Genomic DNA, 9,448 nt, shown 5'->3' with positions numbered 1-9,448 from the left:
TAGCTGAGAAAAGAAGAGAAGAGAAGAGAAAGGCAAAGGAGAAAAGGAAAGATATATCCATCTGAATACAGAGTTCCAAAGAATATCAAGGAGAGATAAGGAAGCCTTCCTCAGTGATTAATACAAAGAAATAGAGGAAAACAACAGAATGGGAAAGATTCTTCCAGAAAATTAGAGATACCAAGGGAACATTTCATGCAAAGAATGGACTCAATAAAGGACAGAAATGGTATGGACCTAACAGAAACAGAATATATTAAGAAGAGGTGGCAAGAATACACAGAAGAACTATACAAAAAAGATCTTCATGGCCCAGATAACCATGATGGCATGATCACTCACCTAGAGCCAGACACCTTGTAGTACGAAGTCAAGTGGGCCTTAGGAAGCATCACTATGAACAAAGCTAGTTGAGGTGATGGAATTCCAGTTGAGCCATTTTGAATCCTAAAAGATGATGCTATTAAAGTGCTACACTCAGTATGCCAGCAAATTTGGAAAACTCACCAATGACCACAGGACTGGAAAAAGTCAGTTTTCATTCCAATCCCAAAGAAAGGCAATGCCAAAGACTGTTCAAACTACCACACAAATGGGACTCATCTCACAGTTACTTGAGCAAAGTAATGCTCAAATTTGTCCAAGTGAGGCTTCAACAGTACATGAACCCAGAACTTCCAGATGTTCAAGCTGGATTTAGAAAAAGCAGAGGAACCAGAGATCAAATTGCCAACATCTGTTGGATCATAGAAAAAGCAAGAGAGTTCCAAAAAGAACATTTATTTCTGCTTCATTGACTACATTAAAGCCTTTGACTATGTGGAACACATCAAACTGTGGAAAATTCTTAAAGAAATGGAAATACTAGACCACCTTACCTGCCTCATGAGAAATCTGTATGTAGATCAAGAAGCAACAGTTAGAACCGGACATGGAACAATGGACTGGTTCCAAATTGGGAAAGGAGTGCCTCAAAGCTGTATATTGTCATCCTGCTCATTTAACTTCTATGCAGAGTACATAATGCAAAATGCCAAACTGGGTGAATCATAAACTGGAATCAAGATTGCAGGGAGCAATGTCAATAACCTCAGATATGCAGATGACACCACCCTTATGGCAGAAAGCGGAGAGAAACTAAAGAGCCTCTTGATGAAAGTGAAAGAAGAGAGAGAGAAAACTGGCTTAAAATGCAACATTTGAAAACCTAAGATCATGGCATCCATTCCCATCACGTCATGGCAAATCGATTGGGAAACAATAGAAACAGTGAGCGACTTTATTTTCTTGGGCTCCAAAATCACTGCAGATGCTGACTGCAGTCATGAAATTAAAAAGTAATGGAATGCTGCAGTCCATGGGGTCGCAAAGAGTCGGATATGACCAAGCTGAACTGGACTGAGCACAATGTTAACTTCTATGGTAGGTAGTCTAAAATGTGGTTGGATCAGTGAATGATACGTTTTCCTACTGTGTTTCATTTTTGCTATTCCTGGCTTCTTCTCTGTCTCACCCTTCCAAATTGGACCATAAGCAACCTGGAGTGAGATCTGAGGCTCTCCATGAGGCTGAAATAGCAGAGCTCTTTGGGAATCCTGAGCCCTGAAGAGAAAAGAAGCAGTTGATTGATGATCAAAGAGTGAGTCCTGCATCCATCTCATCGACGTGTTCTTTTTTTCCTACTCATTTTTTAAACTAAGGTTTTGACTCACTGTGGTACCTTGGTCCAGCTTCCTCTAGCTCAGTCCCTCAGTCCATGCTCAGGTCATGGAAATCCTTCACATAGTTTTGACAGCATGCACATCCTTGATGAGCTCGGTGAGTTGGGTTGCACCTTGAAATTGCAAAAGTGAAGGTTTGCCTAATGATTCTTAATTAATTTTAATTACTTACATTTTGAATGGTAGTTTAGCATTCTGATTCCCAGCCCCTCAGATCACTCTGGGATGCCTGCCAATTTCCTTTTTACACATTTGCTCCCCTGTTTGATAGTGAAAGGCTTTAAAGAAACCCCCCCCCCCAAGATTCAATATGTAATGGGGAGCCCCTGGGAGACAGGAGCGGATTACAGTGTGGGGTATGGATAATATAAGATCATTGTACTTGAATTTACAAAAAGATATTTTCACCTAGGGAGCGTCTTAGTCTCAGCAATGAAGCAGAATCACTCCCCTTTTAAATCTTACCCATACACATCAGTGTTCTAACCCCAATGCAACCTTAATCAATTCCTATAACTTTGCAAAGATAGAAGAAATGGCCCCAAAGGAATTAGATGATATTTCCCCAAAAGGTTGAGATGTCACTTAATTTGTAAAGATGCATTAGGGATAAATCAGAGGAGAATAAGAAATGGGAGGTATTCACAGTGTAACAGGAAGGACTTAGACAAGACACAAGGAAGCACTTTTTGGTTTTAGATGGTAAGACACATTTGACACAGGCTTTCCACCACAGTTGAGAATTCTCTTGGGAAAGAGGTCACAGCATTTTGGAAAGCATGTGGATATTGACACGAGAATAGTCAAATTCCAAACATGAACTTTTTAAGCTATGGAATCAGGGCAAATCATCTGATTCCAGAAATTCAGTTTCCATGTCTACAGTCATTCCTGTTTCGCTGGTCAGTTGAATATTTTATGTAGTATTTAGTGCATATTGGATGCTCAGAAATATTAATCTGCTCTGTCTTAATCTCTCAGAGCTATAAGAAAGCTACTATAAAAAAAAAAAAAAAAGAAAGCTACTATAGACTGGATGGTTTGTAAGTGACAGAAATGTATTCCTTGTAACTCAGGAGGCTGGGAAGGTCAAGATCACAGCACCAGCACATTCAGTGACTGGTGAGAGCCTGCTTCTTAGTCCACAGATGGCTGTCTTCTTGTTGGGTCCTCACACAGCAGAAGGGTGAATGAACTCTCTGGGGTCTCTTTATTTGAGGCAGCAGTCCCATTCATGAGGGCCCCACCTTCATGGCCTAACCACTTCCCTCAGGCACCACCCCCAAATACCATCACATTAGGGAAAGTTCATACTCCATATCTTTTTATTATTTTGTTTCATTTTATTATTTTGATTCTGCATATCTTTGACAGTGAATTTTTAAAATTGAAGTATAGTTGATTTGGGCTCCCTTTGGGAGAAGGAAATGGCAACCCACTCCAGTATTCTTGCCTGGAGAATCCTGTGGACAGAGGAGCCTGGAGGGCTGCTGTCCGCAGGGTTGCACAGAGTCGGACATGACTGAAGTGACTTAGCACGTATGAGTGTGGCTCAGTGATGAAGAATCCACCTGCCAGTGCAGGAGATGTGAGTTGATCCCTGGATCCAGAAGATCCCCTGGAGAAGGAAATGACAACCCACTCCAATGTCCTTGCCTGGGAAATCCCATGGACAGAGGAGCCTGGTGGGCTATAGCCCATGGAGTCACAAAGGAGTCAGACATGACTTGGCAACCACACAAAAACAATGATAAAGTAACAGGCACTGTTTCTGTCCCCACTCTGACGCTGGTTACATAGAAAAACAACGGAGGGAAACGTTCTATCTGCTGGAAATAGTGTAAGAAACTCAGTCCCATAGATGATAACCTGAAGTCCTGGATCCTGAGAACATGAATAAATCGTGTTCAGAGTGCTGGTGCCCTGGCTAGCCTGAACCGGCTACTTAGTCTTGGACTCATCAGGCTTGTGCAAGACGGAGCAGGTTCAGGACGGCATATAATTTCCAGTTGCTGTGGAGACACTCAGCTTCATGTCAGATGTGAGATGAGAGAGGGGGCCAGATTACAGCATCTTGTGGAAGATACAGCTCACAGAGAAGTGGTGTATGTCTGAGATAGGGCCGCTCATGTTTATTCAAGGAGTTTAGTGACACTATCTTTGAGACAGCAGCTGAATTTTACTTCTAATCCAGCTGTTTATCAAAGATGTGTATTGGTCATCGGGTATGACATTTCCATTTCTCTCTCTTTCTCTGCCCACGTTTTCTTAAATGGCCACTTTCCCCTTTTTTCCCTACTTTCCTCCCTTGGTTAACAACTGGATTTTGCAATCTGAAGTCCTGATCAAGAGTTTTGAAGGGGAAATTAGTTTAGGTGACTTAAAATTAGTATCAAGGAAAGGAAATTTTTAAGAATTTTGTGAGTTCACCAAAGTCAAGGTTGTTTGGTCTTCGCAGACCTCTTTTCCTGGACCAACTCTTTTTTTAATAGATTCAAGTAGATGCGATAGAGGCTGCCCCCCAGGGATCTTGGAGATTAAGGTGAAATTGGCAGAGGGGAATCAAGTGGAAAGTTGCCTCCCTCTTCTATCCACAGTCTCTGTACAATTCATACCACAGAGATTATGCACAATGTCTTATTTGGTTATTCCCATTGGCCCATTGTATTGAGATGATGAGAGGCACAGGCAGTCTCAGATCCTTAAAAAGAAAGCAGCCAATTTCTTCAATGTCCTTAATTTTGAACCCTCGCTAAGTTGTTGCCGTGTCCACTTGGAAGACACTTTTTTTTTTTTTTAATCCCAGAATAGATTCTACTGTCAGCAGATATTAATGCCACGTATCACTCCTGGAGTATGAGGGCTAAAGGAGGAAGGCGTGGAGAGAGGGAGAAACGACATACTGGCAAGTCGCTGCTGCTGCTGCTGCTAAGTTGCTTCAGTCGTGTCCGACGCTGTGCGACCCGATAGATGGCAGCCCACCAGGCTCCCCTGTCCGTGGGATCCTCCAAGCAAGAACACTGGAGTGGGTTGCCATTTCCTTCTCCAGTGCATGAAAGTGAAAAGGGAAAGTGAACTGGCAAGCAGAGAAGGATGCAACTGAAGGAGCGAAGTCTTATTTTCTCCCGAAACAACTAAAACTGGGTGGGTTGCCTGGTGGGGAGGGTGGAGGTTGGTTTCCGCACTAAGTTCAATTCTCTTCCTTCCTCTCAATTGCCCTTCTACTACGTCCCATCCATGTCAGAAGATCGCCCAAGTGTCTAGAATCTTTGAGAAGCCTCATGATTGGTATTTGAAGTGAGGGCTTAGAGTACCATTGAGTGCTTTTGTGTTTCCAGGCAGCCAGAATGAGTGAGAGAGGAGTCGCAGATGGGAGTGTTAGTCAGAAAAGTGGGGAGCCAGCTTGGTGGGGTGTGTGTGTGGGGGGAACTTCCACCTGAGAGCTGGGGTTGGTGTCATCCATGGTTCTGTTGTAGGAAGGGGGGGCCCCTACAGGGCCCCGCGAGCAGGCTCTTGTCTAACACTCAGAAAAGAATTGTCCAAGGAGCCGTGCTGAGCAAGCAAGAGATTTTATTGGGAAAGGGCACCCGGGTGGAGAGCAGTAGGGTAAGGGAACCCGGGAGAACTGCTCTGCCGCGTGGCTCACAATGTCGGGTTTTATGGTGATGAGATTAGTTTCCAGGTCGTCTTTGGCCGATCATTCTAATTCAGAGACTTTCCTGGTGGTGCACACATTGCTCAGCCAAGATGGATGCTAGCGAGAGGGATTCTGGGAAGTGGACGGACACACCATATCTCCTTTAGACCTTTCCTGAACTCTTTCGGTTGGTAGTGGCTTATTAGTTCCGTATTCCTTATCAGGATCTCCTGTCGTAAAACAACTCGTGCAAATGGTTACTATGGTGCCTGTCCAGGGTGTGCGTCCCTTAACAGTTCCATGCAGTCTTGCAGGAACAGCCTTGGCCCTGCTGACATCCCTTCTTTTCCCAAAAGCTGAGGAAGTCAGCACAATCCGTGGTAGCCCGGATCAAATATAGTCTCTTGTTATCCTGCGCAGAGTCCCAGCCCTGATGGAGTTTTTTGCATCCAAGGCTTTGAAGGAAAAGCGAAAAAAGATGCAGTTCCTGCCATTCCAGCTTAGCAAAATTTTATGGGCGTTTTATCTCTGACAGCCATTTCATGCTTTTCTTCCTAGAGCTTGGGAGGCAGCTGAAGCCAGTTCTCAACACCTTTGAGAGGAGAACTGCGCTTCTCTGAAACGGGCTCTTTTTTCGTTACAGCTTCGGCGGCTCCTGTTTGTTCCTCCGCTATGGGATGTGAGGCGCGGCTTTGTGTCTGCATTTTGTCAGCGCCTGGGAGGCGTCGAGGGTTTGGCAACGTCGTTCTCCAACCCAAGGGACCCTCTTTTGTTTCTTCATCTACTGAGTTTGTTCCCTCTTTACTTTTTTTCTTTCACTTGAATAAAAATATACGTAGCAAAAGGCATTTTAAATGAGTGAGGCAGGAAGGTGCCAGAGTGTGTTTTCTATACCTCAGTGAGTAATGATGAGATTAAAAATAAAAATTCATATGTTCCATCCAGGTAGCTACCCAGGCATCTCACCAGGGGAGAAAGCAATAGACACTGGAGAGCACAGGGGAAGACGGTGCGGAGGCCTGTTCGTAGAATCCCCATTACACTTCTTTCTTCCCTGCCTATCCAGTTCCCCAGGGACTGAAGGAGCTGGTACGAAACAGCCTTTCATGGAATGAAAGTCCAAGAAAGCTACACAATTGCAAGCGTCTTAGAGTCGACTGCAAAAGGAGTGTGGCACTCAGCTAATTAAGTGATGAAGGCGGCAGAGCCGTTCCTGACTTTGTGGCCCCGGGGTCTTGGCAAGCAGGGTTGGAGTTCAAGCCCTCCTCATCCCGACAACTTTGCCATCAGTCCCCGCTGTAGAGCTGCCAGTCTGCGCTTCCAGGGAGTATCCGAACTCTGCCTTGAGACAGTGAAGAAGAATCACGGCCGGCTCACCCGCCTCTACAGTAGAAGTTCTCATTCAAGGTTCTTCCCTTGCCCTGTGGTGAAGGGTAGTGTGTAGAAATAGCCCTGAAATTCGAGTCAGGAGTCCCAGATACTAGTCCTGGCTCAACTTATTTCCAGTTGTCGCTTGTTTTTCCCTCCATGAGATGGATTAACAGTAACCCTTACTCTTACTGACTCTTAACGGGAACAAATGACATAAATCTATGTGTTATATGAACTGTACTAGGTCCCATCACTCCACTGTAACTATTCCTAACCAGGCTGTAAACTTTTAGAAAACGTCAGATTAAAACTGTTGAGAAAGAGAGATCCAAATGTAAGGGAGTGAATTGACAATAACAAAATGAAGTCTTTTTTTTTTTTCTTACTTGTAATATGATCCAGCCACAAGTTAGTGATAATATCTTAACAGTAAATCATTTTTCTTTCTTGTCTCATCACCCTTTCTGTTTACATTCTTTTCTTCTAATATTACCCTACTCAGCTTGCTAGAGTAATTAAATCACAAGAGAAGAATCACTGAACAATGATGTTGAACAGCAGTGGGCGTTCAGATGTGCGTGGGTTAACCAGAAACTCTAGTGGGCATAGGAGGAGACTCTATTGGACGATTTCCCAGCCCGATTTTCCCATCCTCCCTACTGATGCCCTGTTTATCTTTGCCTGAGAGGTGGCCTGCCTCTCAGGGACTCTTGAGTGTCTCCCATGACCCCTGGCTTTACTGGCTCTAGTTTGGCAAATGGACTTTACCAGCTGAGTTGTTCGATTTGTCCTAACAATCTGAGTTCAGTCCCTCTGAGTCTTTGCTCATAAAGGTTGTATCTGCTTCTCCCCATAACCTCAAGCCTACTTCTCATCTCAACATGTCTATCCCGGGCTAATGCATCCATCCTTCCTCCTGATTGTTCTCGACTTTATTTGGTGGTATTGACACCATTAACCTTGTCAGAGCTGTTCAGCAAGAAAGTCTCAAATTTCTTTCCTTGACAGACTCTGCAAGTCTTTATTTATTTCTCTCCACAGGTGTGAACTTTCTCACAGTCTCAGAGGTGTCCTGTTATTTACAAAATAATCCAAGAAAATCCATCCAAGGCTAATGTGGAAGTAAAGCATCAAGGTTGCCAGTCCTACTCAAATGTCCGATAATCCTAATGAAGAAAGGATGGGTGGCAAGGGGAAGAGCTGATACTCTTCCTGGGTTGTCCCTGAATCTTGAAGAGGCAGGAGAGGCATACTAATTTCATAGCATTCTTCAATGGGAGCTCACTCCTGACTCAAACTAAACATATGAACTGAATATTGGGGTTCTTTCTTAAATATGGAGCTGGAGTCACCATTCCAAGGCTTCATCATCCGTTCTGGAAACATAGTTATGCTGTATCTTATGGTTATACCTTGACTTCAGCTTTGTTCCCCAAACCAGAGCACAAACTTGTGCCCTTGGTCTACTACCATGTTCTGCAGAGCATCAGTAGTTTGGGGTTCAACTCTACTGGGTTGAATAATGTCTCTCTTCACACCCCTCCTCCCCATCCCCAAATTCATGTCTACCCAGAACCTCAGATTTGACTTAAGACAACAGGGTCTTTGCAGATGTAGTAAGTTAAACTAAGTGCAGTTGTGCTGGATGGGGGTGGGCCCTCATCTGATGACTCGCGTCTGTATAAGAAGAGGAAACAGAGACCCAGAGGCACTCAGGGCGAGCACCACGTGCTGACAGAGGCAGGTCAGGTCAGTTCAGCCGCTCAGGCGTGTCCGCTCCCTGAGACCCCATGGGCTGCAGCACGCCAGGCCTCCCTGTCCATCACCACCTCCCGGAGTTCACTCAAACTCATGTCCATTGAATTGATGATGCCATCCCACCATCTCATCCTCTATCGTCCCCTTCTCCTGCCTTCAATCTTTCCCAGCATCAGGGAAATTGATGTCCCGAAGAATTGATCCTTTTGACCTGTGGTGTTAGAGAAGACTCTTGAGAGTCCCTTGGACTGCAAGGAGATCCAACCAGTCCATTCTGAAGGAGATCAGTCCTGAGTGTTCATTGGAAAGACTGAAGCTGAAGCTCCAATACTTTGGCCACCTGATGCGAAGATCTGACTCATTTGAAAAGAGCCTGATTCTGGGAAAGACAGAGGCAGAGACTGGAGTAATACAGCCCCAAGTCAAGAAACTCCAAGAACTGTGGGCAACCACCAGAAACTAGGAAAGACATAGGACAGGAATCGCCCCCTGAGCCTCCAACAAGAGCCAACCTGATACCTATGTTTTAGACTTCAGCTTGAAGAGTGATAAGATAATAAATTTCCATTTTTTTTAAAGCTACTTAGTATATATTATTTTATTGTGGCAGCCCCAGGAAACTAGTGACCTTCTCAGCAGTGACCTCTGTCTCATTCACTCTTCTTCCACTCTCTGTGGCTCCCCCGGACAGACGTGCTAGTTTCCAAACATACCCTAGGACTGAGACCTGACTTCTAGTTTCAGCGATGTGACCAGGCCCTCCGATTCTCACACCCTCTGCCTGTCTTCTCTGCCAACAAAAAGACATCTGCCTGGATATCATAATCACGCTTGCCCTGAACTCTCCACTCTTAGGTCCTGTAACACATAGTGAAAGCCTTCTTGTTCCCTTCACTGTTGCCACCCGATAGTCTGGACTCCCACCTGCTGCCCCGCATCATGTCCTCCGGCCGCCAGCCAC

This window comes from Ovis canadensis, chromosome 12 (assembly GCF_042477335.2).
Source record: "Ovis canadensis isolate MfBH-ARS-UI-01 breed Bighorn chromosome 12, ARS-UI_OviCan_v2, whole genome shotgun sequence".
NCBI classification, from domain to species: domain Eukaryota; kingdom Metazoa; phylum Chordata; class Mammalia; order Artiodactyla; family Bovidae; genus Ovis; species Ovis canadensis.
The sequence above is the reverse complement of the archived record's forward strand: the minus strand, read 5'-3'. Positions refer to the sequence as shown.